The sequence below is a fragment of the Megascapheus bottae genome, chromosome 7 (genome assembly GCF_031878675.1).
Source record: "Megascapheus bottae isolate mThoBot1 chromosome 7, mThoBot2.hap1, whole genome shotgun sequence".
Taxonomy (NCBI): Eukaryota; Metazoa; Chordata; class Mammalia; order Rodentia; family Geomyidae; genus Megascapheus; species Megascapheus bottae.
Window position 1 is genome coordinate 1713259 of NC_143515.1, and position 13715 is coordinate 1726973.

Sequence of the window (13715 nt, forward strand, 5' to 3'; positions counted from 1 at the left end):
TGTTTTCATATCTTGGAGACCCTTTACCAATCTACTGTTAAAACTTAAATGACTCACAATTGTCACAGAGTGAGACCATGTATTTTCAGCTAGACTGAGCAAATGGAGGATGGGAATAGGCTGAGACCCAGAGGAAGCCCTGGCACAGGTTTGGCTGTGGACTGAGTAGCTTCAGGGAGGCAGAGAGGGTTTGGGTGTGCATGATGGGGATGAGGCAGGCCTCACGATCCTTCAAACCTAGAAGTGATTCCAAAAAGATGGACAGACTGAGGGATTCAATAGCAGATTTGATACCATCAAATGCAGGATCAGCCAGAGGCTGAAGAGTTCACTCTGGGCCTCTAGCCGAAAATAAGAAACATGTGGCACAGGTACGTGTGTGTGTGTGTGTGTGTGTGTGTGTGTGTGTGTGTGTGTGTATGGTTTGTATATGTATGCAGGTCATGTGCATGTATATGTGGGTGGGTGCATTTCAGGTGCATGCATGTGTGATCTGTATATGTAGTGCCCAAGTATATGTGAATACACACATGCATGTGAGTTTTTGGTATGCATGTGTGTGGGGTACGCAAAGTGTGCATAAGATATACATGGATATCATGGTCTATGATATATATGTAAGAGCAAGTGTTTAAATCTGTACGGTGCTCTGTTGTGATATATATCGGTATAAATGTATACAGCATGTTGCACGTGCACATATATGACATAGTATGTAGTATGTGTTCCATGTGTTTGTGTACATGAGTAAACTGGGGTGTACACATGTACATGGATACACACATGTGTATAAGTTCTACATATGTGCAGTATATATGTCAGTGTGCATGACTATATTCTAAATAGTATAAGTGTGAAATGATAAAAATCAGCTCGCTCCCTTCTGTGTGCTTAAAAAGAACCTGGTCCTGTGTGAAGAGTGGACTCCCTGTGAGAGGGTTGTGGCAGAACCTGGGGGTGACCAGCCTTTCGTGGCAGCTCCAGCACAGGGGCCACTCATTTCCCTCCCTGGTAAATTGTGTAATTGTGCTTATTTCAACAAGGTTCCTGCAACAGCTTTCAGCCCTGTGATGTAAATAAAATGTTTCTAATGCTACTGTATGCACATTGAGAAAAATCCCATTTGTGATACAAATAATTCTTAGAATCTCGCAGAAGAACAGTGAGGTGGTTAACTTGGAATGACCAAGCATCCTGCAGTGAGCAGCCACGAGAGAAAACAGTCTCATGGGGTGGTTGCCCATGAAAGCACTGACCTTCCCTTCCAGGAGAATTCAATCCCAGTTAAAACTAATCTCATGTTTATGTACCTCCTCCCCCCGCCCAAATTATTAAAGTTGTACAAAACCTGTAGCAAAGGATGTCTTAAGTTAGAATATTTATTCCAAATGCACTCAGGAGTTCTTTCACCCAGTCAAGTTCATGAATTGTTAGAAGCCTTTTAATATTTTTCTTTCAATTGTCTTGAGGTTATCATGTTTATTTTGGGACTGGATATTTTCCTGAAAGTGGTAGATTAGTTACCTATCTCACTTGGGTAATACTGAAATAAATTATGTGTCTGATCTTTTATATAAACATGGGCCTAGAGGCCACTTAGCAAGCATGCATTTGTAAGCATAATTCCAAGTAAGACATAACAGATGAAGACTCTTGTGATTCAGACAGCTCTATTTGGTCTAACTTTTTTTTCACATTCCTGTCTGACCAGAGAATGAGAATTGTTTCCCTTCGTTTACTCCCCTCAACTCTGATTGTTTCTTTTCTCCAGCTCTGAAATTTCAATTGCTTGCCTCTCCTAGGATTCCCCTCTTAACTCACTCTATCTTGTGAAGACAACACTGAGTGGAGTTATTACCTGGCAGCTGGCAATGCCTACCTTATCCTTAGATGGAAATGAAAAAGTCCATTCTAGTTTATTTTCCTGCCTCTGCATTATCTTTGCTATTCTGCTTATACATTCTTTTTATCAGTTAAGTACACAGAAAGCTGAGTTAGCATGTGTTAGGATATCTTCTGTTCTTTAAATGTGAACAAAGGAAAAACTTTGATTATGGAATGAAATAGTATTTTTAACTGATCTTCTCTTGAGATCCTGAATCTCAAAGGCACATAATTCTGAATAAAAATATAAAAATTAAAATGAGCCTGCAAATCATTTCTGGGTCCTGTCTTTTTTATTTGTCTGTCTATCTATCCATCTATCTATCTATCCATCCATCCATCCCTATAGTCAAGAAAGTATAATGCCAATTAACATAAAAGTCTAGGTTGCTATTCTAATTGGTTTAGAATTTGCCCAGCTGACTGTTCTCCATTATAATAATAGCCATAACATGATAGGAAATATAAGATGCTCTTAGAAATCAACCAAATGCAAGATGGTTTGGAAACTGCTTCCAAATCAATCTAAGGTAGAGACTAATATACCCGAGTGTCTCTTATGCTACACAAATCAGTTCAATTCTGGTTTCTTCAACATATTGACATGGACTTTGAAGCTCCAGAGCTGTGATCTCTTTTGCTTACAAACTTAGCTTGCTGCAGGTGTTTCATTATAGTAATAAAACATACTACTTCAAGTTGATACACTGAAAGTACTTGATGGAGTACAGTGTGGACTCCTCCTGCATCTTTCTACAATGGACAGGTGGGCCATTCTCTCCTCTTTCCAGTGCTACCACTGGTGTAGATCTTGTTCCTACAAGTAGAGTAGTGGAGGTGGTGATTGGGTTGCCTACTGTTATCTGGTTCTAAGAACAGTCAGTCTATTTTGAAGAAGAGTTAGCACATCTGGCAAGTGGAAAGTTCTCTCATCAAGAACTTAGTTACCTGCCCTGCCACTAGAAATATTTGTGGATTAGTAGACCCAAAGAGAGCATCAGGAAAAATGTTACACAGGTAAACAGTGCTTCCAAGCTGAATCCAGTGAGTTAAATCCATCTCTCAAGCCTTGTTCATGCAGTGACTGGTGAAAGCAGCATGTCTCGTTCCCAAGAAATCCAGAATCAAACAGACAGTTTATTCCATTCTGGGTTTCTGATTTACTGTGCATTCTTCCTTCCATGATGGTTACTGAAACAATACAGCCTGCCTCTGAGCTCCAAATCCTTCTCTTGTGTCTACAAATAAGCAGCGACTCTAATATCAAGAGCAAACTCCAAACCCAAACAGGCATCATTTCCAAGTGATCTGAGACATAGTAGTGTATGCACAATCAAAGCCAGGCAAACACAGCAGAATCCTGTCTTCGGTGAAAGCCTGTCTGTAGAAATATTTAGGAGATTTTTCTCAAATCATTAGTTTACACTTCCAACAGGGATTTATTGAACACCCACAGTATATCAGGCATTTGTTTATGTAGTGAATAAAACAGACAAGATTTCTACTCCTGTAGTAATATGACTATATAAAAAGAAATAATTGGGCGATTAAATAGAACTCCTGAAATACAGGAGTTGATAGGGAATGATTGGTACATCAATTTGTGTGCATGTGTGTGTGAGCACATGTGCATGTGTGCACAAGAGAGGAAAAGAGAGACATCAGAAATAAGAAAAGACTTTGGGCATGGAAAACCCAGCCCTTCATTCTACTGATAAAATGCCCCACACTGGACATAGCTAATTCTGGTGGTGTGGGAGCCTGGCAAGGTTTACTTTTGGAGACCAGGACACTAACAGTTGACTAGAGAAGCTTGAGGGGCTGAAAATATTCCATTTCTTGGCCTGGTATTTATATAATCCACCAAATGATTATTATTTGTGTATTTGGGGAGATTTGTGCTCTTTCTCCCTATAAAATTTACTTGAACTAAAAGTTAAAAGATAAAGACCAAAACCAAAAACACCTCCCTAAGTCCAAATGTCTGTTTATCTGGCAGTTGAGTGCTGCTTGAACAGGTCTGGTGATAAGGGCTTATGTTCCTTTGATATGAAATAAATAAAAGAAACTCTAGCTTCAGCAGAATCTCAGTCTGTATGGCTTTTGTGTAACAAGGCATTTGTTGGCAGCATCCTGACTATAAACTGCAAACACCTGTGTGCCAGAACTAGCATTCCTTTGTGAAATGCATTTCTTTTATATTCCAGCCTTATCTGTTTCTACTGGAGTTATTAAAGTATAACCTTGGCCCCTAAACAACTATCTTGCCTTAGACCTGCTCAGCAGACCGAAGGAGAGACTTTTTTTTTGGCCTCATCTTCAGGGTTCCTGGCCCAGGCAGACACCTAGTGAAACTTTGAGCTTACAGTTTCTTTCCCATCATTTTCACTGGGCTCTTTGACCTGGAGCTGCCTCCCTCTGCTTTCATGTCTTGGTTAGCTTCTCTGCTGTACCTTTTAGCTTTTGATGACATATGGATGTACCAGGAATGCCATTAGACTCTAGAACTTTTCCATTACCCACAAAAGGGATTTTCAACCTTTCCAAGGAAAGAAAAACTATTCTTCAGTTTCCTGATTCTCAGAATGCGTCAGTGAAGGTTAGAGGTGTGTGTCAATATGAATATATGTATTGTGTCCATTATGAAAAAATGATGTATTTATGTGTGTGCAGGTAAGAGTATATGTGACATATGAGTGTCAGTGCATGTGCACATATGAGGGTACACATAAATGCATGTGTGGGCATCCATGTGTTCTATGCACATGTGTGAAATGAACATGTGTTAGCATCCATGTATGCATACACATCCATATACATGTGCAGGGGTATATGTGGATGTGCAGAAAGCAGTAAAAGCCATTAGTATTTAATCCCTCATTGATTTCCCTGTGATTCTCTCTTTTATTTTTCTTTTTGGTCTCCAGCTAGATATTTTCATCATGACTGAGGGAAGATTAGTCTTCTCTGTTTTATGCTTCTGTCTCATCTCTATTTCCTCTTTGGATTCAAACATTTTCAACTTCCAAAGGAAGGAAGAGGCCTGCAGGTGGAGAGTCAGTCATACAGAGTCCACGGTCACAAACAAAAAATATCAAGGAAAGGAAGACGAAGTAGGGCAGGGGCCAAGGTGCAACTTATTTGGCTCTGCATTTCTCTCTTTCTGTGCAAATTCCTGTGGTCCCTTTTGTCACCAGAAATTAGCATAGTTATCATCATCACTCTTTGGGTCTGGCAAGAGAAGAATACAGACAAGACAAAACTTTATTAGGAAAAAAAATATGGAAGAGAAAGGAGATTACCTGGCATGATGCCACATGAAGATGCAAATTTAGATCATCTTTAGATACCTTATGGGTACGGTTATGAGTGTTAAGGTTTAAACAGAAGAAGAACTAGAGGGAAGGGGCAACCATGTGAAAGATAATGCTTGGAGTTTTGGATTTTCCTTTCAGGGAAGTTGTTGTTCCTTTCATCACCTGATGGGGGCGATCTGGTTCCCATGCGATGACTTCTCTGGCTCCAGGGCACAGCCTGACCAATATAGGTAATTGTCCTCATTTGTGGGTAACTTGCCCTTCCAGGGCCTGTTATTCCTTGGGGGCATTTTCAGCCCTTGTCATAAAGATGTTATTGATCAGTCCTGTCTTTCCCCAGTGATTGCAGAGTAACTGTGGTGAGAAAAGTTTAGAGCAATGTGAAACAATGAAGGCAAAGTTACCGGTTTTCCTCCTACTTTAATCTGTAGTAGTTAAAACTGTTTATGGTAGAAAATGACTTAATTTAAAGCTCCCCCATAGCCATATCTTAGAACTGACCTTGCTGCAAACCGCTGATCCATCTCCCCTCCCCTTTCCCTCAAACAAATGTACGGAGAGCCTGAAACCAAGGGCATGTCTGATGCTAAGGCAGCTAATGAACACAGATGCTGCTGAGACCTCGAAACTCCTCAGTCAAAATAACATTACTTACCACCCTGCCTCCATCTCACCCCATTTCCGTTTGTCCCCCACTCATTTCAGTCTTTCTGCCTAACATTTAAAGAGACTCTAGTTTTAAGTGTGTGTGTGTGTGTGTGTGTGTGACAGGCCGCTTCTGGGGCTTGAACTTAGGGCCTCCAACCCTCATTTGGCTATTTTGCTCAAGGCTGGTACTCTACCACTGAAGCTACACCTGTGCTTCTGGCTTCTTTTCTGATCATTTGGAAATGAGAGGCTCTTGGACTTGTTTGCCTGCTCTGGCTTCTACTTGGGACCCACAGCTGTCAGCCTCCAGAGTATCTAGGATTACAGGCACAGGCCTCTAGCACCCAGCTATGCCCGTCTTTCATCAAGCATCCTGTGCTTGCTTGTTGAGGGCACTCTCCTTTGCACTTTTTCAGAGGTTAAGTAACCTGCCTAGGGCTTGACAGCAGCTAGAGGACCTTTTCTGATCACAAATCCAGTGTTTTGGAAGTCCCATCTTCTCTCAGAATTCCATGGCTTTTTCATGGTGTCATAGGAAGTTTCCAGCTTGGTTAATGTTTGCTGGCAGGTGGGCTCATTCGTTTTCAAATGCCATCTCCACATTGGGCATCTCTGTAATGACTGGTCCAGTGCAGAGGCCCAGCAGGTGCACAGTTATTTAAATTGTACAGGAGCCCTCTGCACCTCAACTCCTCCCTCCTTGAACCCTGGCCACTTACCTGGCCATCAGCACCAATCAGCTGCACCTCAACTCCTCCCTCCTTGAACCCTGGCCACTTACCTGGCCATCAGCACCAATCAATCAGCTGTGTCTACAGCTCTTTCTGAGCCTGCTGTGGCTTTTGAATCCTTGGTGGCTCAATCACTCCTAAACCTTCTAAGTTCAAATGTCAATACACACTGTACTGCAGGTCACAACCTCAGCTCACACACATGCAAACCTGAGGAAATCAACAGAACAAGGAAGGAGGGGGGAAGGCAGCACAGGGTTCTAGTGACCTGAGTTCTTGTCTACATTAGCCATGCTAGAAATTTATACAGGAGGCAAGGAGCTGTGCACTTTCTTTTCTTATTTTTTTTTCTGCTCGTTTCACCCTCCACTCCCCTTCCCTGCCCTCTCCTCTCCTTTGCTCCCCTCCCCTCCCTACCCTTCTTCTTTCCTCCTTGAAGGCTGGGAGGCCTCCTGGCCCTTACTTGGGGACTCCTCAGTCTGTGTTCCCTTTCTGTCCTACAGAGGCAGCAAAAGAGGATTGTTATTACTAAGTCTAAGTTACTCTTCTTCTTCTTCTTCTTCTTCTTCTTCTTCTTCTTCTTCTTCTTCTTCTTCTTCTTGTGTATGTGTGTGTGTAAGTGTGTGTTTGTCTGTGTGTGTGTGTGTGTGTGTTTACTAGGACTTGAACTCAGGACCTAGGTGCAGTCCTTTACATGTAGCTTTTTTACATGAAGCTGGCACTCTACCACTGAGCCACAGCTCCACTTCCTGCTTTTTGGTGGTTGATTGGAGGGAAGAGCCTCAGGGATTTTTCTGTCCTAGGTAGGCATTTGAAACTTGATCCTCCAATGTCAGTCTTCCACATAAACTCCCAGCTATAAGCCCAGGTTCTTATGCATTATGAGAAGACTGGAAACAACCCTCAGCATGGAAGTGTTTTTCAAGCTGACACCCAGCAGCTAAGCTAGCTATTCAAATGAAGCCAGCTGCATGCTCTGGAAACTGCCAAATCTAGGTCATAGAAGCTTGTCAATTCTGCCTGGTCATGGAAAAGCCCATTAGACCTGAAATTTGGGGTTAATTGTTACATTTGGGACAGAGCTTAGACTAATTCCCCAGTAAGTCAGCCTCAGTGAGGTTTCTAGAGGCTTACGGCCCAGTAACTCTTTCTTGTCATCTTGTCATTTTATTGGACCCCAGGGCTTTGCAACCACAGGGCAGGATTTCTGCAGGCTAGTCATGATGAGGGGTTCTGGAAGTGTTTACACCCTCAGCTTCTCCTCCATGCAGGTATTATATTGATTGAACATTCTTATTTAGTAGTTCATTGAAGCAGTATCAAACTCAGTACATCAAGTTTCAGGTCAGTGGTATAATAAATGAGGTCTCAAAGGCTTGGAGAAGAAAGGGAAGTAGACCCCCAAGTTCCCAGGACTGCCACAAGCTAGGCTGTTTGCTTTCCACCAGCCTCAGATGAGCTGCAGACCACTGCTGAGATCATTACACTGCTTTCATTGACCTGCTTAGAGGAGGCTTCTGAATGAATGGAGTGGTGAATTAGCCAAAGGGAAAGAAAACGATTTCATAATGGATTAAACACTAGTGTTAGGAGCAAATGTGTGCTATTTTTACCAGCACCATATTTGCCCTACATTGCTTTGTCTTTCACCAGAGTCGATATTGCATTTCCTGTGTCTTAATGAGGGGTTGGCTTTAAAACTAAAGTGCCCTGAACTCTGTGCTTCCATATCTAGCTTTGCTGGAGCCTCCTGTGCAGATTAGTCGACTGTGTACTGGGACCACTCAGAAGGCTGAACATCTGGGCAAATTAGGGCTCTGGTTCTGTAAAGGCTCAGCACCTCCTTCCCGTTCTCCTTCACCAACCCCCCTCCAGTCAAGAGTATGCTTTGCTCACTGACTATGTCATGCCCAGTTGCTAAGCTAATGTAATTGTTCCTCCAGGTTTCCTCACTTTATTGGTGAGCAGGAGGATACCTAAGCAACACAGTCCAGCAGTCAATATGTGCCACATAAAAAGAAACAGCACCAGCAAGGTGAACTTGCCTGAAGCTGTAACAGATGCTTGTTGAAAGTTTCCCTTCCCCATCTGCTTTTTGTTCCTTCAGCAGCTCCTAAACTCCTGCTGGGCTTCTCTTTCTTTCTGTCTTCTCTTTCTTTTCTTTCTTTCTTTCTTTCTTTCTTTCTTTCTTTCTTTCTTTCTTTCTTTCTTTCTTTCTTTCTTTCTTTCACCTCTGGTAACTTAGCCTTTTGTGCCTTCCAAAGAACAACCAGGAGGAGACATACAAAAAGGAATGCAAACTAATTTACTCATTGATCAGGGTGAGAATCATTTTAAAGTCATTTTAGAAGAGTTATTTGAAAGTGTCTCAGGTTTTGTTATTTTGACTTACTGCATTTTCCTAACTTGAGAGCTGATATCTAGTGTGTTCAAACTGCACACAGCATCTCCCTACATGAATTTGCAAAATACAGTGAATTAACCAAATTTGGGTTTTGGTAGCATCTGGATAGATTTGAACTCAGGGAGCTTTCTTAATCTAGAAATTTAGCATTTTTCATTGACATTATCTGATCATTTATATATATTTGGAACCTAAAAAAAGGTTTTGATATCACTGTGATACTGGTGCTTGAACTCAGAGCCTTATGTGGTTGCTTGGTTTTCTTGCTGGATCTTTATCACTTGAGTCACACCTCCAGTCTGACATTTTGCTACTTAATTCAAGATGGATTTTTGAGTCTTTTTCTGCCTAGATTGGCTTAAACTTAAATCTTTCAAGTCTTAGCCTCTGAGTAGCTAGGATGATAAACATAAGCATCCAGAGCCTAGTTAACAATATCTATTTCTTTTTTTTTTTGCCAGTCCTGGGCTTGAGCTCAGGGCATGAACACTGTCCTTGGACTTTCTCAAGGCTAGAGCTCTACTACTTGAGCCTCAGCACCACTTCCAGCTTTTTTCTATGTATGTGGTACCGAGGAATTGAACCCGGGTCTTCGTGCATGCTAGGCAAGCACTCTACCACTAGGCCAAACTCCCGGCCCAACAATATCTATTTCTTAAGGTGATAGTACACTAGGACAAAAGTAGACGTTGTTTTATGTCATACAATTCAGAGGCATGAACAAGGAAGCATTAGCTGCATCGATATCTGTACATAGTATCCAAATGGATATAGGCGCTTTGATTTCCCAAGCCACACATTGAGTTTTCTGTAAATTCTCATGTTTTCAGGATGAAGATTTGAACATTGCACATGCTTGCTGTTGGCTGAACTCATCCATCCTTTAGCAGAGTTGTACCTCTTAAGGAAACAATTAACTCATGGACATTAAGACCATGACCTTTTGTACTTGTGGTAGGTTTCACAGCAGTGCACGTACAAGGGGGTTGACTGAATGTCCACGAATGTGAGACCTAAAGAAAGCATCTGTACTGCACTCACAAACTATGTGAACTGAGAATAGGTGATATATTTATCCAATTCCTATTTTCTGCCACATTTAAAAATTTTTATTTTATGGTATTGTAAAGGTGATGTACAGAGGAGTTACAGTTATATAAGTAAGATCATGAGTACATTTCTTGTCAAACATTGTTACCCCTCTTTTTATCCATATATTTTATTGTAATTAATAGAGGGGTTATAGGTATATTCATCAGATAGAAGGTGCATTACTTCACGCACATTGATAGCCCTGCTCATGTTTTTGTCCCTAGTTCCCTCCGCCCACCCCCTCCACACATCTTGCTTTCTCCTCTTCTATTTCCTATTTCACCCTTTGTCCCTTGTCTCAGCATTTTGTTGTTGTCCTTCCCTTCCCAAATAAGATAAATATCCACACAAGTGACAATAGGGGATAAACTAAAGGGAAAAAAAAAGAAAGAAAAAAAAATAACTTCACACAGTACATTAAAACAAAACAAAACCCCAAATGAAAAAAAGCTCTTTGTTTCTATGTTTTGGAGTTCGTTTCAATTAGCACCATCTTATATGGTCACATGTATGTAGCTACTGGAAAATGTAGATGATGTGTCCCTTTGTGTAGGAGGCTTAGATGAGTCAACGTGTGTGAAGATGGCATCTCCTGAAAAGTACCGAGAAGTCATTTGATGATCATGGATACATGCTCCAGTTCTCTGCTCTTGGCTTTTGTGAAATTCTTTCAGGCCCGTTCAGGCTTTCACACTGTCAGTCAGACTTGGTGTTGCTGTGACTGATTATCTCACAGAAACAACCTACCAGGGTAAGATTTATTTTGGTTCATGATTTCACAGATTTCAGTTCATGGTTGATTGGTGCCCTGTGGTTGGGTAGAATGTCATGTTGGTGGGAGGAGATAGATGGATAGGCAGACAGATGATAGATAGATGATAAAGACGAACAAACACAAAGATAAATGACAGATGAAAGCTAGAAAATAATAGATGATAGATGATTGATAGATGCACAGATAAATGATACATAATAGATGATAGGCAGATGATTGATAGAGAGCTCAATATCTGAAACAAGAAAGATCCCCCAAGAACTCACTTCTTCCAGCAAGACCTCATCTCCTAAAGATTTCAAAACCTTCTAAAATACCAAAGTATTAACAGTACCATGTATTAACAGGACCATGTGTTTTCCGTGTACAAGCTTGTAGAGAACACATGATAGTCAAATTAGTAACCTATTTTTTTAAATATAGTTTACTTTTTCTTTTTCATGTTAGAATTGAACCCACAGCACATGTTAATGTGTGCTCAGAGCTGCACACTATTCTTAACTTTTGCTCTCCCCGATGTAATTCTGACCAGCATCTTCTAATTCGAGTGCAGAGTCATTGCTTGGGCAGTTCTGTTCCTTTTATTGCAGAGAGGCCTGACTTACCTCTCTTATCCAGCAGCAAGAATGTAATTCTCTTTTGTAATGTGCTTCTGCATTTTTTTGAACCATGGTATACAGTAGTATCCTCAATGTTCTCATCTGTCTGCATTATGATCTCCTTTCCCTGTAGTCCCTCTACTACTTTGGGGTCATTGTGTCCAGCTTCCACATGTGAGAAAAAATATGCGATCTGATCTTTTTTCTTAATATGATGACCTCTAATTCCATGCATTTTCCTGTAAATGACATGATTTTGTTTTTCTTTATCACTGAATAATACTCCATTGTGCAGATATACACACTGTTTCAATCCATAGGTTGAGACCATATTTAGGCTATTGGGAATAGTGCAGGGATATACACAGATATGCAGTTCTCTGTATTGTGTTTTTTTCAAGTGTGGACTTCAGGTGTGTACTGCATTTATTGAGCGGTTCTTTCTTAGCTTTTTGAGGAAACTCCTTACTGATATCCATCCATAGCACTATGTTAACATACATGCATAATGACAATGTACAAGGGTTCCTTTTACCCTGTATTCTTAACAGCATTTATTGGTTTTTGTTATTTATTAACCATTTTGACTAGCATGAAATAGAATCTGAGGTGGTGTGTGTGTGTGTGTATGCCATTACTAGAATTTGAACTCAGAGCCTCCTGCTATGGCTCAGCTTTGTTCTCTCTCTCTCTCTCTCTCTCTCTCTCTCTCTCTCTCTCTCTCTCTCTCAATCTCTCTCTCTCTCCCTCCCCCCAATGGAAATAAAATATATTTGTCTATGTATTTTCAATTGACTTGAACATTCGGTCTTTGAAATATATCTTTTTTTAATTTATATTTGAAGCAGGTAGGTGACTCAGCTTTCTTACACATGGTTGGCGCTCTACTGCGTGAGTACATTTGTCTTCTGTGTTCTTGCTAGCTAATTGGAAATGGAGTTGTGCAGACTTTTGTGCCTAGACTGGCTTTCAACTGTGATACTACAGATTTCAGCATCCTGGATAGCTTTGATTACGGCTTTGAGCCACTGTTGCATGGCACAATGTAGTTTGATATGCAGTTTTGTGACAGCTAAAGACTTTGGTCATCTCTCACTGTTGGTTAGTAACATGTATGTCTACAGCTGCTTCTTCCTAGCTTTGGATGTTCTCTCATTCTTAAACTCTTGGTTGTAGAGTACAGTCATATATTCTGTATTCTTATGGATTTTAGTACCGTTTTCCCCAAAGTTTTCTTCTATTTTCCAATTCCTCTATTGAATTTTTCACACTATTTTCCAATTGTAGCTGTCATTTAAAATTTTTCTATGAGCTCTTTCTTCTGCATCTCATGCTGTCCTTTCAAGATTCACTTCAATGATTGATGATCCTTGAAATTCCATTTATATGTTAAGTGAAGTAATAACAACTTTACCAGGTTATTGTTTATTTTAGGGCAGTAATGGGTTTGGCTTTAAGCATAGTAGGTTGGTGTTCTGCTGACGGAAACAAAACTCCTGATTTTAGAGTGTCCTTCCTTCCTTCCTTCCTTCCTTCCTTCCTTCCTTCCTTCCTTCCTTCCTTCTTTCCTTCCTCCCTCCCTCCCTCCCTTCCTCCCTCCCTCTGTCTTCTTTTATTTCTGTCTCTCACTTTCTTTGTCTCTCTGTCTCTCTCTTTTTCTCTCTTTCTGTGCTGGTACTAGAGTCTGAGCACTGTCCTTTAGCATTTCCATTCAAAGCTAGTGTTTTACCAATTTAACCCTGCTTCAATTCTTTTCTTTTTTGGCCTGGGCTTGCTTTTGGGTCTCAGATCTCAGCCTCTTATGTAGTTAGAACTGCAGGTATGAACCATCAAAATTGGCCACTGTGACTTACAGTAACACTGCTCAGTGTGTAAGAGATAGGGTGGGGAGAGAGTGCACTTGAGAAAATTATCTAACAGGACTGGGAAATAAGGAAATGCTCCCAAGTCATCCTAACAACAGGCACAGTTAAGAGAATGCAGGAGTCATATGAGAGCCTCCTTTTGCTAGCGCTGTAAGACTGAAGCAAGGAAATAAATACAGCACTGCATCTCTTACTGATAAGAGTGTCGGAGGCATGCATCCTCAGCATGCCAGCATTGTGCAACCACCACAGCTGGTACCTCAATAAAACAAGGTAACTGCAGCATCAAGAAGTGACTCAGTTCCATGGCTCTGGCACTGAGGAATTGCAACTTTCTATATTGAGTCCTTTGTGCCTATGATCTCAAAGAATGAGTCCATAGAGGGCTCATAGAGGGACA